Source organism: Hemiscyllium ocellatum (genome assembly GCF_020745735.1).
Source record: "Hemiscyllium ocellatum isolate sHemOce1 chromosome 27 unlocalized genomic scaffold, sHemOce1.pat.X.cur. SUPER_27_unloc_13, whole genome shotgun sequence".
NCBI classification, from domain to species: Eukaryota; Metazoa; Chordata; class Chondrichthyes; order Orectolobiformes; family Hemiscylliidae; genus Hemiscyllium; species Hemiscyllium ocellatum.
The window spans coordinates 240,599-265,972 of NW_026867480.1; the positions used below are offsets into that span (position 1 = coordinate 240,599).

The 25,374-nt window shown below is 45.8% G+C and overlaps 1 protein-coding gene, 1 long non-coding RNA gene and 1 pseudogene across 3 annotated transcripts in view; 2 read left to right on the forward strand and 1 right to left on the reverse strand.

The window, feature by feature from the left end:
• Window positions 1-25,374, reverse strand: part of LOC132807298 (zinc finger protein 239-like) — a 249,287-nt gene that overhangs the window by 212,276 nt on the left and 11,637 nt on the right. Inside the window, exon 4 of one of the 2 annotated variants that reach the window (XM_060821563.1) lies at window positions 8,495-8,543. The exons of the other annotated variant lie outside the window; for it this stretch is intronic. The gene's annotated coding sequence lies outside the window, so the exon portion shown is untranslated. Of the gene's footprint in view, window positions 1-8,494; window positions 8,544-25,374 lie in introns of those variants that run through there. 2 annotated transcript variants of the gene reach the window in all.
• Window positions 9,011-25,374, forward strand: part of LOC132807304 (zinc finger protein 271-like) — a 93,992-nt pseudogene continuing 77,628 nt past the window's right edge.
• On the forward strand, window positions 16,148-23,791 carry LOC132807303 (uncharacterized). The gene is made up of 2 exons (XR_009641949.1): window positions 16,148-16,438; window positions 22,236-23,791. It is a non-coding gene; the product is annotated as an uncharacterized LOC132807303 (long non-coding RNA).

A 25,374-nucleotide genomic window follows, 5' to 3' on the forward strand; every position in this document is an offset into this window, starting at 1 on the left:
CACTGTGCCTCGGCACCCTTGACAATAAATTTAATTCAATTCAACTGTCGACATATTTTCTCCAACAGTACCTCAGACCCACTACCCCCACACCATCGACCCCCCGCCACCACCACCACCCCCCTCCAAACTATATCATAAATGCTGTTCCGGCCACACTACACTCCAGCTCTGATGAAGAGTCATCAGAGTATTGCGAAGTGATACTGTAGAAGTTAATGCCATTGTACTTTCACGTGTGTTTCAGTCATTGAAAAGTTGTTTTATATGCAAATAGATTGGTTAGTTCAGTTTAGTTTTTAAGAATCACTACAGTGTGAAAACAGACCCTTCAGCCCAACAAGTCCACACCGACCTTCTAGAGAAAATCTCACCCACACGCTTTCTCCTACTCCCTAACTAATACACCCAACCTACCTACACTGTGGGAACATAGCATGGCCAACTCACCCTGAGCTGCACATCTTCCGATTGGCGGAAAGAAACCAGAGCACCAGGAGGAAACGCATGCAGACATGGGGAGAATATACAAACTCCATACATGCAGTCACCCCTAGGCTGGAATCGAACCCAGGGCCCTGGTGCTATGAGGCAACAGTGCTAACTGCTGAGCCACCATGTCACCTACCCTTGCTTTCGTGGAATGATTTAATTTAACATCAAGCAAATTCTGAAACTTAGCATGCTTGTCTTTCACTGAATTACCACTTTGTTCAAATAATATCCGATCTGACTGGTATAGCAATAACATCAAATGGTAGCATAATATACTCCAGGCACAAGGTACCAAAACGACACAATATTGCAGGCCTGTGACAATTAATGTAGACTTCCCTTCTATGTTCCATTTTCTTTGCCATAAAGGTAGACACTTCATTTTGCTTCCAAATTGCTTTCTGTGCGAGTTTGCTAATGCGTTTCAGGTTCAAAGACATCAATGATCCTTCTGAAATAACACACTGCAGCATCTCTCTATTGCAGATCATCAAATCATATATAAATACAGCAGAGGAGAAGCCCATTGACCATACAAGTCAGCGCTGACCTGTCTGCACTCGTTCCACTATCCTGGTTTGAAAATTATGACTTTCAGGTGCTCATCAGAGTAGACTTTATGGGTTGTATGGTTTTCCGTCTTACTGGCAGGGAGATTTGCTCGGGTTGCTTGGGAGGATTTAAACCAGTAATGTGGAGGGGAGGGGTGGGACCCAGGAAAATAGCGAGGAAAAAGATCGATCTTAGACTGGTACAGTTGGGAAAAGGAGCGAGTCAAGCAGTCAGGGCAGCCAGGAACAAAGCATAGAATCAGGTAGGACGGATAAATTAATCTGCATTGATTCCAATGCAAGAGGCCTAGCAAGGAAATGACCAGCTACCTTCCGTCAGCCCCACCCGCTAGCCCTCGAGCCCTCAAGCCTCATTCCTGATGAAGGGCTTTTGCCTGAAACGTCAATTCTCCTGCTCCTCGGATGCTGCTTGAGCTGCTGTGCTTTTCCAGCACCACTCCGATCTCCAGCATCTGCAGACCACACTTCCATCTCAGGGCTAAACAATCCATCTTGCGTGATCTCGGGAGAAGGGTATTGTTCTATCAAAATGTTTAAAAACCTTCTGTTTCCTTAATGCTCATGCGGATTGTGGGAGCTAACATAAGGTAAAGAAACTGGTAAGTTGTACCAAAAGACATGAAAAAGAAACATAAAAAACAGCAGAAATGCAAAAAGAAACCTGAGAATAAGTGAGAAAAGACTGGTTTGTATGTGGGATGCAGGTACAGTTACAATATTTAAAAGACATTTGGATAAATACGTGACTAGGAAAGGTTTGGAGGAATATGGGCCAAACGCTGGCAGGTGGGACTAGTTTAGTTTGAGAACATAGTCAGCATGGGCTAGTTGGACTGAAGGGCCTGTTCCTGTACTGAATGACTCTCCCCCAAACCTCTGCTTCCTCCCCCATTCTCTGGCCTTGTATTCCCTGCCCTCACCCTCTGTCACCCTGTCTATTTTTTCTCTCTCTCTCTCTCTCTCTTTCTCTCTCTCTCTCTCTCTCCCCGCTCACCGCCAAAGCCTCCACCCCTCTTTGCTCACTGTAACAAGCCCTTGTGAAGAAGAGGGAGACAATGGATGGTGCTATCATGTCCCCATCCAGATGGCTTTTATATGTTGTAATTGTACCAGTCTCCACCACTTCCTCCAGCAGCCCATTCCATATACACACCACGCTCCATGTGAATGGGTTGTCTCTTCGGTCTGAAATATATCTTTTCCCCATCACCCAAAACCGATGCCTTCTAGGTTGGACTTAGATGTCATTAGATTCATATCCAGTTATGATTCCTTGAATGCTGGTGCAGGCTTGAACAAACAGATGGCCTACTCCTGCTTCTAATTCTTGCCCCTCTGTCCAGGACAGCAGGAGAACATAAGACATCGGAGCAGAAATTAAGCCATTCAAGGTCAGCTCTGCCATTCGATCATGGCTGATAGGTTTCTCAACCACATTCTCCCACTTTGTCTCCATAACCCTCCATCATCTTGATGCTCAAGAACATCTCCATCTCAGTCTTAAATATCCCCAGTGATCTGGCCTCCACAGCTTTCTGTGGCAGTGAATTCCATAGATTCACTGCTCTCTGGCTGAAGAAGTTTCTCCTTACCTCCATTCTGAAAGGTCTTCCCTTTACTCTGACTGTGCCCACTAGTTCTAGTCTTTCCAGTCAATAGAAACGTCTGCCCAACTTCCACTCTGTCCAGGCCATTCAATAATCATTACATTTCAGTTAGGACCCCCCTGCTTGTGGGCCTATTAACCGTCGTCATCTGCATCCTTCAGGATGATTTACAGCAGGGATTAAGTTCGGCAAACTGAGAATGGAGGGAGAGTGTGTGGGATAGAGATTTTCAAATTCTAAGGAATATTTCGTCCCCTGGCTAGGAGACATCATCAGTGCGGTTGGAGCCTCCTGTGAAGCGCTGCTTTGATGTTTCTTCCGGTATTTATAGTGGTTTGTTCTTGCCGCTTCCGGGTGTCAGTTTCAGCTGTCCGTTGTAGTGGTTTGTATATGGGGTCCAGGTCGATGTGTCTGTTGATGGAGTTTGTGGATGAATGCCATGCTTCTAGGAATTCCCTGGCTGTTCTCTGTCTGGCTTGCCCTATGATAGTAGCGTTTTCCCAGTCGAATTCATGTTGCTGGTTGTCTGAGTGTATGGCTACTAGGGATAGCTGGTCGTGTCGTTTTGTGGCTAGCTGATGTTAATGGATGCGGATTGTTAGCTGTCTTCCTGTTTGTCCTATATAGTGTTCTGTGCAGTCCTTGCATGGTATTTTGTAAACTACATTAGTTTGGCTCGTGCTGGCTATTGGGTCCTTTGTTCTAGTGAGTTGTCGTCTGAGTGTGGATGTTGGCTTGTGTGCCGTTATGAGTCCTAAGGGTCGCAGTAGTCTGGCTGTCAGTTCTGAGACGCTCCTGACGTATGCTAGTGTGGCTAGTCCTTTTGGTTGTGGCATGGCCTCGTTCCGTGACCTATCTCTTAGGCATCTGGTGATAAAGTTGCGTCGGTATCCGTTTTTGGCGAATACCTTGTATAGGTGTTCCTGCACACTGCAGTATACTAGAACTGCGAAAAGAGGAAGAGGAACCATACACTCAGACAACCAGCAACATGAATTCGACTGGGAAAACACTACTATCATAGGGCAAGCCAGACAGAGAACAGCCAGGGAATTCCTAGAAGCATGGCATTCATCCACAAACTCCATCAACAGACACATCGACCTGGACCCCATATACAAACCACTACAACGGACAGCTGAAACTGACACCCGGAAGCGGCAAGAACAAACCACTATAAATACCGGAAGAAACATCAAAGCAGCGCTTCACAGGAGGCTCCAACAGCACTGATGATGTCTCCTAGCCAGGGGACGAAACGTTTGCAGCAAAAACTTCCAGCTCAGCGAACAGAACCACAACAACGGACACCCGAGCTACAAATCTTCACTCAGACTTCTAAGGAATAAGCAAGGAAAGAGAGTTCACTATAAATTAGAACTGATCAGATGGGCTGATTGGTCAAAGTGTGATAGATGGAGTTTAATTCAGAGAAGCGTGTGTGGTTTGTATTTTGGTTAAGCAATCCAGGCAGGACTGACACCGTTGAGGGGAGTGTTGCAGAACAAAGAGACCTTGGAGTGCAGGTTCATAGTTCCTTGAAAGTGGAGTCACTGGTACACAGGATAGTGAAGAAAGCATTTGGTAGGCTTTTCTTTTTTGGTCAGTGCATTGAGTATAGGAGTTGGGAGATCATATTTTGGCTGTGTAGGACATTGGTTAATCCACGTTTGGAAGACTGCATTCATTTCTGGTCTCCCTTTTTATAGGAAAGATGTTGTGAAACTTTGAAAGGGTCATAAAAGATTTACAAGGCTGCTGTCAGCGTTGGAGGATTTGAGTGGCAGGAGAGGCTCAAATGGCTGGGGATATTTTCCCGACAGCACTGGAGGCTGAGGGGTGACCTGAAAGAGGTTCATAAGGGGCATGGATAGGGTGAATATCCAAGGTCTTTTCCCCAGAGTCCAAAACTAGAAGGCATATGTTTGAGGTGAGTGGGAATTTTGAAAGACATCTGGATGGGTACATGAATAGGAAGGGTTTAGAGGGATATGAGCCACATGCAGGCAAATTGGAAATAGATTAATTTAGAATATCTGCTTGGCCGGACAAGTTGGACCAAAGGGTCTGCTTCCGTGCTGTATGACTCTAATCTTCTTTGGTGAAAGCAGAGGTGTGATTGTGAAGGTTGGAGTTTCAGAGCAGCTTTCAAAGATGTTTTGCCCTTAATGGGAGCAGAAGACATTACAATGAAATCCTGCATTTGTGAGACAGCAACTGAGTGAGTGAGTACATTCGGGATTTTGGTGGAAAGTGGGAATTCATTTCACTGTGGGGATGAACCTCTACTTATTGAGTCATTTCTGCTGGTGAATGAAGCCAGGCCTCAAGATTAGGAGGAGTAGATTCAGGACAGAGATGAGGAGGAACTGCTTTTCCTGAAGAATAGTGAATCTGTGGAATTCTCTGCCCAAGGAATCAGTAGAGGCAGCTTCATTAAGTATATTCAAGACACAGCTGGAGGTGGTTTTTGCATGGTAGGGGAATTAAGGGTAGTTGGGACAGTGCAGGGAGGAGGAGCTGAGACAATGGATAGATCAGCCATGATCTTAATGAATGGTGGAGCAGGCGAGATGGGACAAATGGCCTTTTCCTGTTATTATTATGAAACTACAAAGCTGCATTTCCCATGGCTAAGCCAACTAACCTCGACATTATGGACAATTTAGCATGAACAATCCAAATCAAGGCCAGTTAGTAATGTAGTGATGTGGAAAATGAACTTCAGAGAACAATAGAAAGGGACAAGGAGAGTAAATATGCCTGCAATCAAAACTGGGTTCTAAAGATCACAAAAATTGAAACCAGAAACGTTATCTGAATGTGTGCTGCATTGTAACAAAAGTGAATGAGTTAACTGCACACATTGAAAAGAATAATATGACCTGAGACTCCTTACAGAAACATGGCTTCAGGATGACAAGGATTGGATCCTGAATATCGAGGGTTTGGTCAAATGGGAAGCGAGGTAAAGGTAGAGGGTTGGTGCTGCTAATGAAAGCACTGATCACAGGGTAGTCTGATGTCAGCTCGGATTTCAGGGCCTGATTTCTCGGTCCTGTGTTGATCTCCCTGTTCCCACAGAGTAAGATGTCGGTTTGTTCTCAGCTTTGCTGGATTTCTGCTGAAGCTTTGCCCCACCCTCCTTTTTTTTCACCTTCTGGAACAATAGAGCATTCAGCCAATCAAGCCCCAATCCACAATCTCCCAGCCTGTCAACCATTAAGACACACGGTGTAATCATAGCAGGGAATCACACAAGAAAAATGAAACCAAATTTGAAACAAATAGGTGCTCGTGTTTAATGTTTGTTCATTCAGAAGTAAACCAGAAATGGGGGTCTCCCAGGATTCTGAGACTGTCCTAATTGAGGAAATCTCTCTCCCTCACATCTACCTATGAGAACCCAGCTATGATTTACATCAATATTTACAACAACAGAAATAGACAGCTATATACAGGATGGAAATAGACATTTTCTCTCTCATGCACGCACACACACGCACAAGTCCACAGGAGTGAATGTATATTTGCAGAGCTGAGCTGAAATGTCATTTTTTGTTATCAAAATGTAAGTTTTATGGAGAAGGTGCCTTCCAGGGATTTCTGGGATTTGCATATTAATGAACCTGCAACCCGTTTGTAAAGATGAAAGACTTAACAATCCAGGTTTGTTCAATGCATCATTTCAGTGGCAGGACAGTGTCATGTTTTTCTATAAATTCTGTGTCTTATGATCGTATTCTCCACAACCACTTGATGAAGGAACAGTGCTCCAAACGCCAGTGCTTCTAAATAAACCTGATCGAGGGAGTACCGTATTTGAGGCCATAGTTTATGCTGCTCAGCAGGGGGCTTCCCCTGTAATTTCAGTCCCATCCCCATATTGTCTCTATCCGGGTTTTGCTGGGGACCCAATGGGACCAGACATTTGGGATGTAAGGCTGCCTGCTTGGCAGCAGCATTAATCTGTTCATTCCTTTGGAAGACTGTATCCATTGCCTCAGCATGAGCGGAACATCTTGATAGCTGCCGGATTGATTGGACAAAACAGCATTACTATTCGTCTGCCCCATGGGAGTTACAAATCCTCTATGTTCCCACAAGTCTCTGTAATCATGGGTCACACCAAAAGTACAGTGAGAGTTGAAGATCTCAACCCCGGGATGGGTCTCTCAGTTCCGAGATCAGTTAAATGAACACTAGGAGTATGGTCTGCTTCAGCAAGGTTTCACACTTTAATTAGTAACGGCCGGGCAAAGATTTGTCCATCAACACAGATATTAAAAGATTCTGTGTTCCTTGGAGAAACTGCGTGATTAACTTGGAATAAAATATTAATTTTCATATGTTTCTTAAGAGACAGTACAGCCTTAATTACAGAGTAAATCCAATAAAATGTAATAAAATTACATAATGAACAACAGGTTAACCCAATGATATTTCCTGGGAACAATCTCCTCATACTTGTGCTTCAAGGTTAGCTGGGATGGTCAGTAATGTCTTATCTAACTTAATGAGATCCATACTATGAAGAAGGCATTGTTTGCTTAATCTGTGATTCAGTTAGCTCAGGAATGCAGAAATGCAGCTTTTAGCCATTTTAAACAGTGTTAATTTGCAGCCTGAAGCTATGTTGTTACATTACTTTGTATTTTGTGGTTAATAAAAGCTCCTGACAACAGCCTAAATCCAGGTATTAGATCCTCATCTGGTGTGGACCTGCTCTGTCACTCGAAAGAAAACTAGATTTATAATTTTAGGCCAAACGTGCTATTCTGCTAAATTAATCCAGTTGATTTGTTTTTGTTTAAAAATGTGAAAACCTCATGAACAGTTCTTCCATTAATCACTGGATATTCAAATTTCTCTTCAAAATTAAAGATCATAACAAAACTGGGTGTCAGTGGGATTTTGAATCTGGAGGGTGTGCTTGTTAAAGTTTGGAAGAACAATATTTCAAAGTGAATGTTATCGTGTTCAGTCTAAGACTTTCTGGAGATGAAAAATTTGCCCTTGAGTGTTTTGCAACACTTAACCAAGGTCAGTTCCATAGAATATGCAGTCAGGTTGATGCGAGAGTTAAGAGCTGGGGCAAATATCAGAAATAATGGAGGCAGGAGCACAGCAATTAGAGGTAGAAAGTTAGCCAAAAATATAAAAACAGGAAGGAAAGTTTTGTCAGCTTTTCTTTAAAAAAAGTTAACAAAGTAAGTGTTGGTTCATTAAAAAAATGAGTCTGGGGATTCAATAACAGAGGATAAAGAGATGGTCAGAGAATTGAAAAGAGCTTGAATCTGTCTTCACTAGAGAGGATACAAGTAACACCCTGGAACTAGATGGAAATCAGGAATTGAAAGGGAAGGAGGAACTGAAGACAATTACAATTACCAGGGAAGTAGTGCTGAGTAAACTGTTGGAACTACGAGTTCACAAGTCCCAGTTGGCCAAAGTATTTCATTCTAGACCCTTAAAGAAAAACTAGCTAGTGAAATAGTTAATGCATTGGTTTTAATTTTACAAACCTCATTAGTTTCAGTGGAGGTTTCTTTAGATTGGAAAACTCCTTTCTTCAAAAAGGCAGACCGAGAACAGGAAACAGCAGACCATTTACCTTAACATATGTCATAGGGAGCATGTTCAAAGCTATGATTAAAGATGTGATGGCAGGGTACTTGTGTAAGTTCAGGCAGCGTGAATCTGTTTTTGTCAATGGAAATAATGTTGTAATAATGTTTTGAAGAACTACCTCTCCGCACTGCGACTGAGCTGATGAATCTCCAGTGCCGACAGGGAATGGAATCCCTTCCCACAGTCCCCACATTTCCAGGCTTCTCCTCAGTTCTGGTATCCTTTTAGCTCCCTGTTTCTGATGAACAATTGAAACTGTGTTCACACTAAGGAAACGTGTACAGTCACCCCCTGCTGCGAACAGTGTAATGTTTCTTCATCAGTGTAACTTCCCACAGACAGCTCACTGGGGCACACTCTCTCCCAAAATGGGGAAAAGACATACAAAAGTTGAGGAGTCAAACAAAATACGCAAGCAATAAAATGTCGAAATATGGGGGGGGTGGGGAATTGTGGCTCTCCCCCTTTTTTCCCTGTTGCCATTTGGACACTTAAAATCCCAAAGAGCATACTGCGCATGTTTGCCGGTGTCAGCAACGCAGTGCGCATGTTTGTCGGTGTCAGCAAACATTTGGGCATGCTCGTCACTGTGCGTTTAAAAAGGGCGGAACCTTTTCTTGATTACCCAATAGGCACCTCTGGAGGACTGGAAGGACGTTGATCCTCCTGCCAATCAGAGTCACCCCATTGTCTGAATGCGGAAGTTGGACCATGAGGTTCTGAAGCTGCTGCTCGTGTCTGAATGAAGGTTGAGCTTTATCCCAGACCGCAAATTCCTCTGTCCATTATTTGTGAGTAAGGCACTCTCTTCTCTTGCCACCTTTTCCATTTAATTTTCATTCTGGGGTTCAGTTGTTGACTTGCAGCAACTAAAAGGAAAGGGAGTGTGTCGGGGTGGGGACAGACTCTGGAAGCGTTGCTCCAGGCCTGTGTCTTAATTGGCAAAATAGACAGGCAGGAGGTTGGAAGAACACAGCAAGCCAGGCAGTACCAGGAGGTGGAGAAGTCAATGTTTCGGGTGTAACCCTTCTTCAGGATTGGGGATGGGTGTAGGGGGTGATGTAGATAAAGGGTGTGCTGGGTGGTGAAGTGGGCATAGGTGTAGACAGGTAGAGGGTTCGACCTAGACAAAAGGGAGGACTGCAGATGCTGGAAACCAGAGTTTACTCAGAGTGCTGCTGGAAAAACATAGCAGGTCAGGCAGCATCCAACACCAGGAGAATCAACGTTTCAGGCGTGAGTCCTGAAGAGCCCTGAAGTCCTCCCTTTCTCCTCACTGGAAGCAGAAGAGTTTGACTGAAGTGTATTGGTGTTAATGCCTTGATGTCTCATTTTGCTCCCACCTTCTCGGGGTCGTTAACCATTTTGTGTCTGGTCGTTCCTCAAGAAGCTGCATTGCAGGTTCACTCTGAATTGACACTATCTTTTTGCTTCCCGAAATCAGACCTGCTCACTCTCAGCAGGATCCCAATGTTGTGAAAGATACTAACTTTCAGGTGGAGGTATCCAAAATTCAGAGAGATGTCAGTCTTGATGTTTTTGCTTTTCTGCCCCTGTAAGACCCTGAATCAGCACCATCAGGAGAATGAGTTAGAGCGGAGTGAGAACAGAGGGGAAAGGAGAGTGGGATGGTGCTTTCAATTTTGTGGAACAACAAAAGAATATTCCACAGAAAGTAGAGTTGCTTGTTCTGAATTTCTATCCTGCACTGATAGTGATGACTTTTGTAATCTCTTTTTGCAGAGTATTTGAAAATCGGAAGACTGAAGTTTCAAAATCAATGGATGAAGGGCTTATGCCTGAAACATTGAATCTCCTGTTCCTCGGATGCTGCCTGACCTGCTGTACTTTTCCAGCGCCACATTTTTCGACTGACTCTCCAGCGTCAGCAGTCCTCACTTTGATGTCAATGTCTGACAGTCACTCAATCCATCGGGACAGCAACGATTTTTGACTGTGATTCCTGTGAGAGGAATCAACGCTTTTTGGTTCCAGTTTGAGGACGTTTTCAGCATCAGTGGGACTGGACAGGAGACCTCACTGTTACAGCGCATTGTGTGCTTGGAGCCTGAAACAGTTATAAGGCCTGGGAAGGGGATTTCCCGGCAGGGAGGGGCTCTACACGTGTTCCTGTGCAGCTGAAGCTGTAGCCATGGAGAAACCTGAGGAATCCCGTCCTGTGGAGGAACTGTGGAAGTGTGGCGACTGTGGGAAAGGCTTCCGTTTCCTGTCTGCCCTGGAGACTCATCGGCGCAGTCACACCGGGGAGAGGCCATTCCCCTGCACCGACTGCAGGAAGGCCTTCAGACATTCCTGCCACCTGCTGGCCCACCAGCGGGGCCACACGGGGGAAAGGCCCTTCAGCTGCCCAGAGTGCGGGAAGGCCTTCAGCACTTCCTCCACCCTGCTGAGCCACCAGCATGCCAACACGGGAGAGAGGCCGTTCACCTGCCCTGAGTGTGGGAAGGCCTTCAGGTATTCCTCCACGCTGCGGACCCACCAGCGTTTCCACACAGGGGAAAGGCTGTTCAGCTGCCCCGAGTGTGGGAAGGCCTTCAGGTATTCCTCCGCCCTGCGGAGCCATCGGCGCGTCCACACGGGGGAAAGTCCCTTCAGCTGCCCCGAGTGTGGGAAGGCCTTTACCCGCGTCTCTGCCTTGCGGAGCCACCAGCGGATCCACACCGGGGAGAGACCCTTTACCTGCCCCGAGTGCGGGAAGGCCTTTACCGACATCTCCTCCCTGATGAAGCATCAGTGGATCCATACTGGGGAGAGGCCCTTTACCTGCTCTCAGTGCAGGAAGGCCTTCAGCACATCCTTCCACCTACTGATCCATCAGCGTGTCCACACAGGGGAGAGACCGTACACCTGCCTTCACTGTGGGAAGGGCTTCAGGTATTCCTCCTCCCTGCTGACCCACCAGCGGATCCACACGGGGGAGAGGCCCTTCAGCTGCCCCGACTGTGGGAAGGCCTTTTGCGACTCCTCCACCCTGCTGACCCACCAGCGTGTCCACACAGGGGAGAGACCGTACACCTGCCCTCAGTGCGGGAAGGGCTTCACCCGCTCCTCCCAACTGCGGAACCACCAGTGAGTTCACGTGCCATCGCAGGGGGATTGAAGAAGTTACGGTCGAGTCCGATTATCGATTGGACTATCAACCCAGTTCCGGAGATTCCCGGGTTCGAATCCCGCCACGACAGATGGCAGAATTGGTATTCGGTCAGAAATGTGGAGTTTGGAATCTAACATTAAGACTGTTTCAGGGAGGGGTGGTGCAGGGGGAAAGCCCCCATCTGATTTACTCTCTCCCTTGTTAGGGAAGGGAACCGCCATTGTGGGAGAGGATTCACTCAGTCGTTCCAGCTGCATCCTTTACCCGGTTTGGCCTACACGTGACTCCAGACCCACAGCAGTCTGGTTGACTCTACACTGCCCTCCCCCCACTGGCAAAGGAGCGGGGAGAAACTTACTTAGAGACAGGGTATGGGTTGAAATTGCTGAGTGAGGCAATACTTCCTCCGGGTTACGGCTGTACCAAGGATCCAATTACAAAGGGACAACTTGGTGCTGGCCAATAGTAAAGATAGTGGTGGGGGAGGGGGGTAGGGACGGGGAGGTGTGGTGTGTGCACTTTCACCTTGAGCTGTTCAAAAAGCAACTACTTTTTCTCTACTTTTTTGCTGGGGGGATCTGAATCTGTAACAAAGTTGGGTTGCAATAAAGGTTACCTGAACTTACCACTGGGCTCAGACTCTCATTGAAAGCTTTGAGCTCCAAGAGGTTTTTTGTTTTAAAGCTGTCATTTCTTTCAGCCTCCTGCACTAAGCTTAGAACATAGAACAATCCAGCGCAGAACAGGCCCTTCGGCCCTCGATGTTGCGCCGACCTGCGAACTATTCTCAGCTTGTCTCTCTACACTATCCTAAAATCAACCATGCACTTACCTAAGGATTGTTTAAATCTCCCTAATGTGGCTGAGTTGACTACCTTAGCCGGTAGGGCATTCCACTCCCTTACCACTCTCTGTGTAAAGAACTTGCCTCTGACATCTGTCTTAAAGCTATCACCCCTCAATTTGTAGTTATGCCCTCTCGTACAAGCTGACGTCATCATCCTAGGAAAAAGTCTTTCTCTGTCCACTCTATCTAATCCTCTGATCATCTTTAATGTCTCTACCAAATCCCCCCTTAGCCGCCGCCTTTCCAATGAGAAAAGACCCAAGTCTCTCAGCCTTTCCTCACAAGACCTTCCTTCCAGACCAGGCAACATCCTGGTAAGTCTCCTCTGCACCTTTTCCAATGCTTCCACATCCTTTCTATGATGGGGCAACTAGAACTGTACACAATATTCCAAGTGTGGCCGCACCAGCATTTTGTATAGTTGCAGCATGATACTGCGGTTCTGAAACTCAGTCCCTCTACCAATGAAACCTAACACACCATATGCCTTCTTAACAGCACTATCCACCTGGGTTGCAATGTTCAGGGATTTATGCACATGGACTCCTGGATCCCTCTGCACATCCACACTACCAAGAATCTTTCCATTGCCCAACTACTCTGCCATCCTGTTATTCTTCCTGAAGTGCATCACCTCACATTTAGCTGCATTGAACTCCATTTGCCACCTCTCAACCCAATTCTACAGTTTATCCAAATCCCCCTGCAACCTGTAACATTCTTCCAAACTGTCCAGTACGCCACTGACTTTAGTGTCATCTGCAAATTTACTAATCCATCCACCTATGCCTGTGTCTCAGTCAGTTATAAAAATGACAAACAGCAGTGGTCCCAAAACATACTTGTGGAACACCAGTAGTAACTGGACTCCAGACTGAATATTTACCATCAACCACCACTCGCTGCCTTCTTCCAGTTTCTAATCGAAACTGCTAAATCACCCTCAATTCCATGCCTCTGTACTTTCTCCATCAGCATCCCATGTGGAACCTTATCAAAGGCTTTACTGAAGTCCAAGTATTCCACGTCAACTGCCCTACCCTCATCCAAATGCTTGGTCACCTTCCTAAAAAAAACTCAATGAGGTTTGTGAGACACGACCTGCCTTTGACGAAATCATGTTGACAATCTGAAATCAAATCGTTGCTTGCCAGATGATTATAAATCTTATCTCTTATAATCCTTTCTAAAATCTTTCCTACAATAGAAGTAAGGTTCACTGATCTATAATTACCAGGGTCATCTTACCTGCTGCCCTTCCTGAATAAGGGCACAACATTTGCAATCCTCCAGTCCTCAGGTTCTAAACCCGTAGACAATGACGACTCAAATATCAAAGCCAAAGGCTCTGCTATCTCCTCCCCAGCTTCCCAGAGAATCCTCGGATAAATCCCATCAGCCCAGGGGACTTGTCTACTTTCACTCCTTCTTGAATTGATAACACCTGTGTGTAACTAGCCTCGATCCTTTCGAGTCTAATATCTTGTACCTCGTTCTTTTCCTGAGTGAACACCGATGAGAAATGTTCATTTAGCACCTCTCCGATCTCTACAGGGTCCACACTCCACTTCCCACTTCTGTCTTTGACTGGCCCTATTCCTACCCTAATCATCCTTTTATTCCTCACATACCTATAGAAAGCTTTCGGGTTCTCCTTTTATTCTATTTGCTGAAGACTGTTCGTGTCCTCTCTTTGCACTTATTAACTCTCTCTTTAAGTACTTCCTCGGTGATCTGTAATTCTACATTGCCTCATCTGTACCATCTTGCCTCATCAACACACAAGCCTCATGGAACAGCATCATTAGACACAGAACTTATATCGAAAGATCAGTGTCATGCAACTGATAGAATATATTGAACAAACTTAGATAGTCTTCATCTCTTAGAATGGGTGTGGGCTTTGGTTCATTAATATGTAACAATGTTCTTGAGATGGCATAAGATTTTATAAAAAAAAAATCTCCGCTCAGACAATGTATTAAAGGTGTGAGATTTGAGACTGTCAGTATTCCAACCTTGAATCAGACCGGTTCTGTTTCCAAAGTCGGAATTTGTAAAATATTAGATGCATTGACTGCCTGCAGATTGTGTGCTTTTTGAACAAAATTGAATGTATCTGCAAATATAATTCTGCCAATACAATTTCACCCCAAAGAGTAGTGTGTGTGTGTGTGTCTGCATGTGAGTTTGTGCATGAGAATGCGCAGAAGTGTGTGTGTGCATGCTTGGGAAAGTGAGAGTGATGGAGTATGAGGCTGCGAGTGAGAGAGAGCATTGAGGAGTGTGTGTGTGTGTGTCTGTCTGTGTGTGAGAGAGAGAGGCTGAATAAAAGCAAGGGGTTGTACAGTTAATGGACGAGCCATGAGTCGTGTTATAGAACAGACAGACGGGCGGTGTGTTCAGGTACATAATTCTTTGGAAGTTGTGTCACTGGTAGACAAGGTGGTTAAGGCGGCATTTCGCAACATTGCCTTCATTGTTCACACCACTGAGGAGAGGGGTTGGGACATCACGTTGAGGTTGTACAGGATGTTGGTGAGGCCACTTTCAGAGTACTGAGTACAGTTCTGGTGGCCCTGTATGAGGAAGAATACTATGAGAGAGAGTTTAATAAAGATTTACCAGGATGTTATAAGGACTGGAGGGTTTGAGTTATAAGGAGAGGCTGGGACCTTATTCACTGGAGCACGGCAGGTTGGGGGGTGACCTCAGTGAGATTGATAAAATCATGAGGAGTGGAGGTAAGGTGAGTAGAAAATGGCTCTTGCTTAGCGTAGGGGAACTCAAAACTAGGAGGGCATTATTTTTTAAATGTAAGGAGAGAGATTTAAAAGGAAGCGGAGGGGCAACATTTTGAAAAAGGGTGATTTGCATGTGGAATGAACTTACTGAGGATGTGGTAGATGCAGGTATAGTGACAACATTGAAACAGCATTTGGATGGGTAGATGAATAGAAAGGTTTAAAGGGATATGAGCCAAATGCAGGCAAGTGGGACTGGTTGAGTTTGGAATGCTGGTCGGCATGGACGAATTGGGCCGAAGTGTCTGTTTCTGTGCTGTATACCCCTATTGAAACCAGCAGACTTCTGAAAGGGGCTGAACAAGATAGTTGTAGATAAAATGCCCCTTTGTGGGGAGGGTCTCGAAATCCGACAATGTGGAAGCAGGCCATTCAGCCCATCTATTTCACTCTGGCCCTCTGAACAGTATCCCATCCATACCCACCCCTTACTCCGTATTTCCCATGGCCAATCCACCCTAACCTGTACATCCCTGGTCACTATGGGTAACTTAGCACGGCCAATCCTCCCTAACCGACACTCTAATCTGTAAATTACCTTCTCAAGAATGTAATTTAAGTGCAGAGCTTTTCTAAGAAAAATGTCAGTCTGACTCAACATTGGGACACAGACAGAATTCACACCGATTGTCTCTACTTATAAATAGGGCAACGTCTCTTCGAAATGTAGATTCATTTAGATATAACTGCGTCACTTTACATATTAAGATATCCCTTTGAATGTGCCACATCCCTTTGAAATGTAATCTCGTCCATTTACATCTCTGTATTTGCGGAAATACCCGTTAAAATGTCTATGTCCCTTTAAAATGCAGATTTCCCCCTTTAGATATGAGGCCGTTCCGTTAGATGTCGGAATATCTGTTTAAATGGAGCCGTGAGCTTTCCCAATGTAGACAGGGCTCCTCGAAACGTGGCAGTGTCCCCCCTGCAGCTGCAGAGCGAGACAGGAGAGTTTGTTTTTGTGAATGAGCAGTTGTAGCGCGAGGTGGCTGTTGCTTGGTGACGGTGAGGCTCCCCCGGCCCCGCCCATCCCCCCGTGCAGACGTCACGCGGGGGTGAAGGCGGTTGGGAGGAGAAGTCGCTCGAGCGGGGAAGCGGCGGCCGTTAGGAAAATGGCGCCGTGCGGCCCGGGGCAGACCCCCGTCACTGGTCACCGCCGCCTTCCTGGTGCAGCTGCTGTGTCACGGCCACACCGGCCGGCTGTACAGCAGGCAGGAGCCGGTGACCATTCTGGAGGCGAATGGGGTTAAGGGCCTGTTTGGGAACTGGTCGGCCGCCTGGGTGGTGGAGTTCTACTGGTCGTGGGGCGGCCCCTGTGTCAACTATGGGGCCACCTGGAAGGTACTGGGCCCGGGAGGTGAAAGGTGAGGCAGGTTGTGGGGGGGACGGAGGGGAAGGAATGTGGGGCCTGTCCTGTCATAGTCACATTTTACACTCACTTTCCATCTGCTTTTACTGGCGCTGGTGCTGTTTACCCCTCACTGTTTTTTAATCCTTGTGCTGTTTACCCTTTGCTGTTACTTGTGCAATTGCTGAGGGTAGTGTGTAAATACTAGTGAAGGATACTATGCACCAGCATGTATATGTTCCTCAGTTATTGAAGGGGCAGGACCTGTTGAGAATGGTTAGTAAAGTATGTGGTGCACTAAGCCTTGTTAACATGGAGATAGTTTGGTATTTGGAAAAATATACTTTTTATTATTTAGAATCATAAAGATGTACAGCACATGAACTCACCCATTTGGTCCAACCTGTCCATGCCAACCAGATATCCTAAATTAATCTAGTCCCATTTGTCAGCACTTGGTTCATATACCCATCCAGATGCCTTTTAAATGCTGTAATTATACGGCCTCCACTACTTCCTCTCGCAGCTCATTCCATACGTGCACCATCCTCTGCATGGAAAAGTTGCCCCTTAGGTACCTTTAATATCTTTCTGCTCTCACCCTAAACCTATGCCCTGTAGTTGTGAACCTCACCCCTACTCTGGGGAAAAGACACTAAAAAAAATGTTGAGCAGCCAGACAAAAGCGATAAAATGTTGAGCCACATGGGGAAAAAGAACTGTGGCTCTACCCTTTATTTCTCCTCTTGGCATTTGAACGTTTAACATCTGTCAATAACACCAGCATCGCCACAGAGCACATTGTGTCTGCTCCTTGGTGTGAACAACAGCGCACCTGCTCGCTGGTGTCACCAGTACATTGTCCATGCTCCTCGCTGTCGGCAGAAAAGGAGACATCGCTTATCTCTGTTCCTAAAGGTCTTCCCTTTATTCTTAAAGCTGTGTCCTCTGGTCCTAGTCTCTCCTACCAATGGAAACATCTTCCCAATGTCATTGCACTGTGGGGATGAAGCCCTAGCCTGTCCAGTAATTTCTGGTGGGTGAGACGAGGCCTCAAGGTTAGAGGGAGTAGCTTTCAGACAGAGATGAGGAGGAACTGCTTTTCCCAGAGGGTCGTGAATCTATGGAATAGTCTAGATTAGAGTGGTGCTGGAAAAGCACAGCAGGTCAGGCAGCATCCGGAGAGCAGGAAAATCGATGTTTCGGGCAAAAGCCCTTCATCAAAATCTAGGGAATACTCTGGCTAAGGAAGCAATAGAGGCAGCTTCATTAAATATATTCAAGATACAGTTGGGTGGGATTTGGCCAGGTTGGGGAATTAAGGGGTTCCTTGTGACAGTGCAGGGAGGAGAAGATGAAACGATGGATAGATCAGCCATGATCTTAATGAATGACGGAGCAGGCTCACTTGTAGCAACTGGAGTGAATCCAACGAGGGAGCAGACTTTGGGACCTCAGGTATGTGTCTTGGTTACCTGGGTGAGGAGAGACAGAAGTTCAGGTTGGGACTTTTTTCCATAGCTTGCCAGAGTCTGAGGAGTGACCTTATACACTTTTATATCATCATGAGGGGCATGGATAGGGTAAATAAACATGGTATTTTCCTTTGGATGGGGCAGTCCAGAAGTAGAGGGTAATAAGCTTAGGATCGAGCGTGTGGTGCAGCAGCAAGTCAGGCAGCATCCGAGGAGCAGGAAAATTGACGTTTCAGGGAAACTCCCTTCAGGGAAGTGTGTGTGTGTGTGTGTGTGTGTGTGTTTGTGCGCTGTGAGTGTGTTTTTGCATGTGTGCCTGCTTGATAAAGTGTGATTGTGATGGAGTATGAGTCTGCGAGAGGGTGAGAGTTTTGAGGGGGTGGTGTATGTGTATGTCTGAGAGAGAGCATGTGTGTATGAGAGGGGTACGGATATAAGTGAGGGGTTGCATTTGCTAAAATAAAGGAGGGCAAGAGTTGAACAGGTAATGGTAGGGCCCTGGGTCATGTTGTAGAACAGAGACCTGGAGGTGTTCAGGTTCATTGTTCTTGAAAGTTACATCACTGGTAGACGGGAGTGAAGAAGATGCTCAGCACACTTGCCTTCATGGTTCACATGCTGAGTTCAGGAGTTGGGACATCATGTTGGAGATGCACACAGAAAGTATGTTACTCAGAGGGTGATAGGTGCCTGGAACGCATTGCCAGCAGAGGTAGGGACGGTAGATTCATTCAAGGTGCATCCGAGCAGTAGGACAGTCGAAGTTTCGGGCACAAGCCCTTCATCAGGAATGATACATGGATGTTCAGAGGGGCATCAGTGTCCTTCTGTGCCAGTTGTCAGACAGGTGCAGCAGGCAATGAGCAAGGCAAGTGGTGTGTTAGCAAGAGGAATTGAGTTCAGAGATGGGAATGTCATCCTGCAGTTAGGGGGTCATTTGAATAAATTCAAGGTTGAGTTAATCTGATTTTTGAACAAGAAAGAAGTGGATGTTTATTGCGGAAGGCAAGAAAATGGTTTTAAGCCCAGTTTAGAACAGTTCCAGAGTCAGACAACACAGAAACAGATCCTTCAGTCCAATTAAACCGTGCTGACTGTGTTCACAAACTAAACTAGTCCCACCTGTGTGTATTTGGCCCATATCCCTCTGAACCTTTCCTATTCACGTACTTATCCAAATGTCTTTTAAACCTTGTTACTGTACCTACATCCACCACCGTGTCTGGACATTGATTCCACACACAAACTACTCTCAAAAAAAAGGCGCTACTCCAGTCTTTTGAAAATCTTTCTTCACTCACCTTCCTCATTTGCTCCCTAATCTTGAAACCCACATCCTAGGGAAAGGACACCTGCGGTTCACCTCATCTACCCTCCATGATTTTATGAACCTCCTTTTAAGGTCACATCTCAACCTCATGTGTTCCAGTGAAAAAAGTCCCAGCCTATCCACCCAGCTGTAGGTATATTCATATCCAGTTATGAATTGTTCAATGCTGGTGCTGACTCGAAAGACCGAATGGCCTAGTCTTGCTCCCAACTCTCTCACTCTGTGTCCAGGACAGCAAGAGGCCCTAAGTCAGAGGAGCAGAAATTAGGCCATTCAGTCCATCAGGTCTAATCACCCCATTCAATCGTGGCTGCTAGGTTTCTCAACCCCATTCTCCTTTAACCCTTGATCCCCTTGATACTCAAGAACCTATCTGTCTCAGTTTTAAATATCCCCAGTGACCTGGCCTCCACAGCCTTCTATGGAAATAGATTCCACAGATTCACCGCTCTCTGGCTGAAGAAGTTTCTCCTTTCTAAAAGGACTTCCCTTTACTCAAAGCGCTGCCCTCTGGTCTGAGTCTGTCCTACCAATGGAAACATCTTCGCAACATCCACTCTGTCTGGGCTGTTCAGGATTACGTATGTTTCAATTAGACCCTCCCCCCCCCCCCCCGAGTGTGGGTCTTTTAATCAGCATGAACCAGACCATTCAGGATGAGGTACAGCAGGGATTGGGGTCAGCAAAATGAGAATGGAGGGAGAGTGTGTGGGATGGAGATTTTCAGCTTGGGAATGAGAGAGAAAAGAGGGTTTGCTATAAATTAGAATTGATCGGATGGGCCAAAGTGTGGTGGATGGAATTAAATTTTGAGAAATTCGAGTTGTTGCATTTTGGTCAAGCAATTCAGGCAGGACTGACAGAGTTAAGGGGAGTGTTGCAGAACAAAGAGACCTTGGAGTGCAGGTTCCATAGTTCCTTGAAAGTGGAGTCTCAGGTAGACAGGATAATGAATGAGGCATTTGGTAGGATGGCCTTTATTGGTCAGAGCATCGAGTAGATGAGTTGGGAGGTCATGTTGTGGCTGTCCAGGATGTTGGTTAAGCCAATTTTGGAATACTGCGTTCAGTTCTGGTCTCCCGACTGTAGGAAAGATGTTATGAAACTTTGAAAGGGGTCAGAAAAGATTTGAGCTATAGGGAGAGGCTGAATACTTAGATTACTTACAGTGTGGAAACAGGCCCTTCGGCCCAACAAGTCCACACCGACCCGCCGAAGCGCAAGCCACCCATACCCCTACATTTACCCCTTACCTAACACTATGGCCAATTTAGCATGGCCAATTCACCTGACCCGCACATCTTTGGACTGTGGGAGGAAACCGGAGCACCCGGAGGAAACCCACGCAGACACGGGGAGAACGTGCAAACTCCCCACAGTCAGTCGCCTGAGGCAGGAATTGAACCCAGGTCCCTGGCGCTGTGAGGCAGCAGTGCTAACCACTGTGCCACCGTGCCGCCCCTGTAGGCCAGGGATATTTTACATGGAGCATCAGAGGCTGAGGGGTAAACTTATAGACCTTTGTAATGGGCATGGATAGCGGGGGGGAAACCTAAGGTCTTTTCCCCAGGGTAGGGGAGTCCAAGAAAACTAGAAGGCATATGTTTGAGGTGAGAGCATAATGATTTAACAGGGGTCTGAGGGGCAATCTTTTCACATAGAGGGTGGTGCATGTATGGCACGAACTGCCAGAGGAAGTGGTGGAGACTGGCACAATTACAACATTTAAAAGGCATATGGATGTCGGTCTGTTCTCAGCTCTGCTGGATTTCTGTTGAAGCTTTGACCCTCCCCCACCACCCAACTGTCTTTACACCTTCTGGGACAATAAAACATTCAGTCAATCAAGTCCCAATGCACAATCTCCCAGCCTGTGAACCATCCAGGCACAGTGCAGTCACAGCAGGGAATCAAACAAGAAAAATGAAACAACATTAGAAATAAATAGGTGCTCGCGTTTAATGTTTATTCATTAGGAAGTAAACCAGAAATAATGCTCTATTTGTATTTGCAGAATGATATTTGCAGATACATTCTATTTTGCTCAAAAAATACACAATCAGTAAGCAGTCAATCCATGGAATTTACAAAATATTACACTTTGGAAATAGAACCAGTCTGATTCAAGACTGGGACACAGACAGACTCTGACCTCACACCTTTAATGCATTATGTGAACTGAGATGTCACATTTTGCTATAAAACCTCGAGTTATCTTGATAAGGTGCCTTGCAAGAAGGTCTGGGATTTACATGTGAATGATAGCTGCAATCCAGTCTAAAAGATAAAAGACTTGACAGTCCAGGTTTGTTCAATATATCATTTCGGTGGCAGAACGCGATAATATTTTTCTATAAGTTATGTCTTAAGATCTTATTCTCCACAACCACCTGAAGGATCAGCGCTCTGAAAGCGAGTCATTCCAAATAAACCTGTTGAACACTCACCTGGTGGTGTGATTTTTAACTTTGTCCCGGTTAGGATGGATTGACCATGCCCAGAGATGTGCAGGTTAGGTGCATTAATCAGGGAGTAAAAGTTGAGCAATAGGGGGTAGGGGAATAGGTGTGGGTCTGTTACCCTTTAGAGGGTCGGTATGGATTTGTGGGGCTGAGTGGCCTGCTTTCACACTCTGGGGATTCTCTGAAGGGAAGGGATTGGCACAAACTCATTATTTTTTTTTGCTTCCCAAAATCAGACCTCCTCACCTCTCAGCAGTATCCCAATGTTGTGAAAGATATTAACTTTCAGGTGGAGTTATCCAAAATTCAGAGAGATGTCAGTCTTGACGTTTTTGCTTTTCTGCCCCTGGAAGATCCTGAATCAGCACCTTCAGGGGAATTAGTTAGATCAGAGTGAGAACAGAGGGGGAGAGAGAGTGGGATGGTGCTTTCAATTTTGTGAAATAACAAAAGAAAAGAACTTTCCGCAGAAAGTAGAATTGCTTGTTCAGAATTTCTACCCTGCACCGACCGTGATGACTTTTGTAATCTCTTTTTACATTTCAGGATCTGAAGATGGAAGTTTCAAAATCAACAGATGAAGGCCTAATGCCCAAAATGTTGACTCTCCTCCTTGGATGCTGCCTGACCTGCTGTGCTTTTCCAGCACCGCACTTTCTGACTCTGACTCTCCAGCGTCTGCAGTCCTTACTTTGACGTCCATGTCTGACAGTCATTCAATCCAATCCATCGGGACCGCAACAGTTTGCAACTATGATTCTGTGAGGAGCAAAGCTGTTTGGGTACGTTTTCAGCATCAGTGGGACTGGATGAGAGACCCTACCATTGCAGTGCACTGAGTGAGGAGCGTGCAACAGCTATACGGTTTGGAAAGAGGAATTCACGGTGGAGAGAAGCTCCACATGCGTTTGTGCGGCTGAAGCTTCGGCCATGGAGAAACCCGAGGAATCCCGCCCCGTGGAGAAACCATGGAAGTGTGGCAACTGTGGGAAAGGCTTGTTTCCCGTCTGCCCTGGAGACTCATTGGCGCAGTCACACTGGGGAGAGGCCGTTCCCCTTCCCTGACTGCAGGAAGGACTTCAGCGATTCCTCCAACCTCCAGACCCACCAGTGGATCCACATGGGGGAGAGGCCCTTAAGCTGCCCCGAGTGCGGGAAGGCCTTTACCCAGGCCGCCTCCTTGCTGACCTACCAGCGGGATCACGTGGCATTGCAGGAGGATTGAAAGAAAGACGGCCGAGTGCCTTTACCAACTGGACTATCAACCCAGTTCCAGTGGCTCCCGAGTTCGATTCCCACAACAGATGGCGGAATTGGAATTTGGTCAGAAATCTGGAGTTCAGAATCTAACGGTGAAACTATTGTCGGTGGGGTGGGGGTGGAAAAAAACCCCCTTCTGATTCACTCAGTTCCTTTTTAGGGAAGACTTGAGCCATTATTAGAGCAGTCGTCCCAGCTGCATCCTTTACCCGCTCTGGCCTACACGTGATTCCAGACCCACAATAGTCTGGTTGACTCTATGCTGCTCATCCAACTTACTTGGATACAGGTTGAAATTGCTGAGTGAGGCAATACTTCCTCCAGATTAAGGCTACACCAAGGATCCAATTACAAAGGGACAACTCAGTGGTGACCAATAATGAAGAAAGTGAGGAGTTGCACTTTGACCTTGAGCTGTTTTTAAAAAATTGCTACTTTTTCTGCACCTTTCTGCTGGGAGATTCTGAAGCTGTAACAAAGTTGGGTCACAATAAAGATTACCTGAACTTCACACTGAGCTCATACTCTCAATGAGAGCTTTAAACTGCAACAGGTTTTTGGTTTAAAACTGCTGATTTCTTACAGGAGAAAGTTAGAACTGCAGATGCTGGAGATCAGGGTCAAGATTAGAGTGGTGCTGGCAAAGTACTGCAGGTCAGGCAGCTTCCGAGGAGCAGGAAAATCGACATTTCGGGTTTGCTCCAGACTCCACCCTCCTTACTGTGTCAACCATCTGTGAGTAGGGTACTCTCTTCACAACTCCTTTTCCATTTATTTCATTCTGGGCTTCAATTTATGACTTGCAGCAACTGAAAGGAAAGAGAATAAATCCATGGAATGGACAGAATTGGGAAAAGTTTGTTTATAACAGAGTGTTTCATGTATTGAGTGAATGTAAAGAGGAAGTGGTGGATACATGTTCAGATGCAATGTTTAAAAGACATGTGGATAAGTACATGAATAGGGAAGGTGTGGAGGTATATGGGCCAAACACTGGCAAGTGGCACTAGTTTAGTTTGAGAACATAGTCAGCATGGAATAGTTGGACTGAAGGGTCTGTTTCTGTGCTGTCTGACCGTAACTGTTCTGTCGTGGTCTTAAAACCATTTTCTTGCCTTTCACTTTAAAAATGTCTACTCTTCCTGTATCCAAAACATAAACCACAAAAAAATACACCTCATCCACACAACATAAAAATCCACACTTTGTTGTTCAAAAATCAGATGAACTCAGCCTTGAATAAATTCAATGACTCCCTAACTGCAGGAAGACATCCCCACTTCTAATCTCAGTTCAGCCTGCTAATATACCACTTGCCTTGCTGCACCTGTCTGACAACTGGCATTGACTGATGTAGAAGGGTGCCTCTAATCAAAGCACTGATCACAGGGTGGTCTGGTTTCAGGACCTGATTTCTCTATCCTCTGTTGATCTCCCTGTTCCCACAGACTAAGATGTCGGTCTGTTCTCAGCTCTGCTGGATTTCTGCTAAAGCTTTGACCCCGCCTTTTATAACTTCTGGAACGATAAAATATTCAATCAAGACCCAAGCCACAATCTCCCAGCCTGTCAACTATCCTAATACAAGGTGTAGTCATAGCAGGGAATCAAACAAGAAAAATAAAACAAAAATCGTAAATAAATAGGTACACGTGCTTAATGTTTGTTCATGAGGAAGTAAACCAGAAATAGGGGTCTCCCAGGAATCTTCCAGTGCCCTACTTGAGGAATTCTGTCACCCTTACATCTATGAGGATCCAGCTATGAATTACAACAACATTTACACCAACAGAAATAAAGCAATGGTTATCAAATAGAGATAAACAGCACGGAAATAGACTGTTTCTCTATCTCATGCACACACGAGATAGATCATCCATGGGGGTGGGTTTGTATTTGCAGCATGATGTTTGCAAATACATTCTACTTTGCAAGGTTTGTAGCTCAGGTTGAGGATTAGGGTGTAGGTTTGCTCGCTGAGCTGTAGGTTTGATATCCAGACGTTTCATTACCTGGCTCGGGAACATCATCAGTGGCGACCTCCAAATGAAGTGAAGCTGTTGTCTCCTGCTTTCGATTTATATGTTTGTCCTGGATAGGGTTCCTGGGGTTTGTGGTGATGTCATTTCCTGTTCATTTTCTGAGGGGTTGATAGATGGTATCTAGATCTATGTGTTTGTTTATGGTGTTGTGATTGGAGTGCCAGGCCTCTAGGAATTCTCTGGCATGTCTTTGCTTAGCCTGTCCCAGGATAGATGTTGTCCCAGTCGAAGTGGTGTTTTCTTTCATCCATATGTTGCGCTACGAGGGATAGAAGGTCGTGTCTTTTTGTGGCTAGCTGGTGTTCGTGTATCCTGGTGGCTAACTTTCTTCCTGTTTGTCCTACGTAGTGTTTGTGGCAGTCCTTGCAAACCCCCGGAGTATG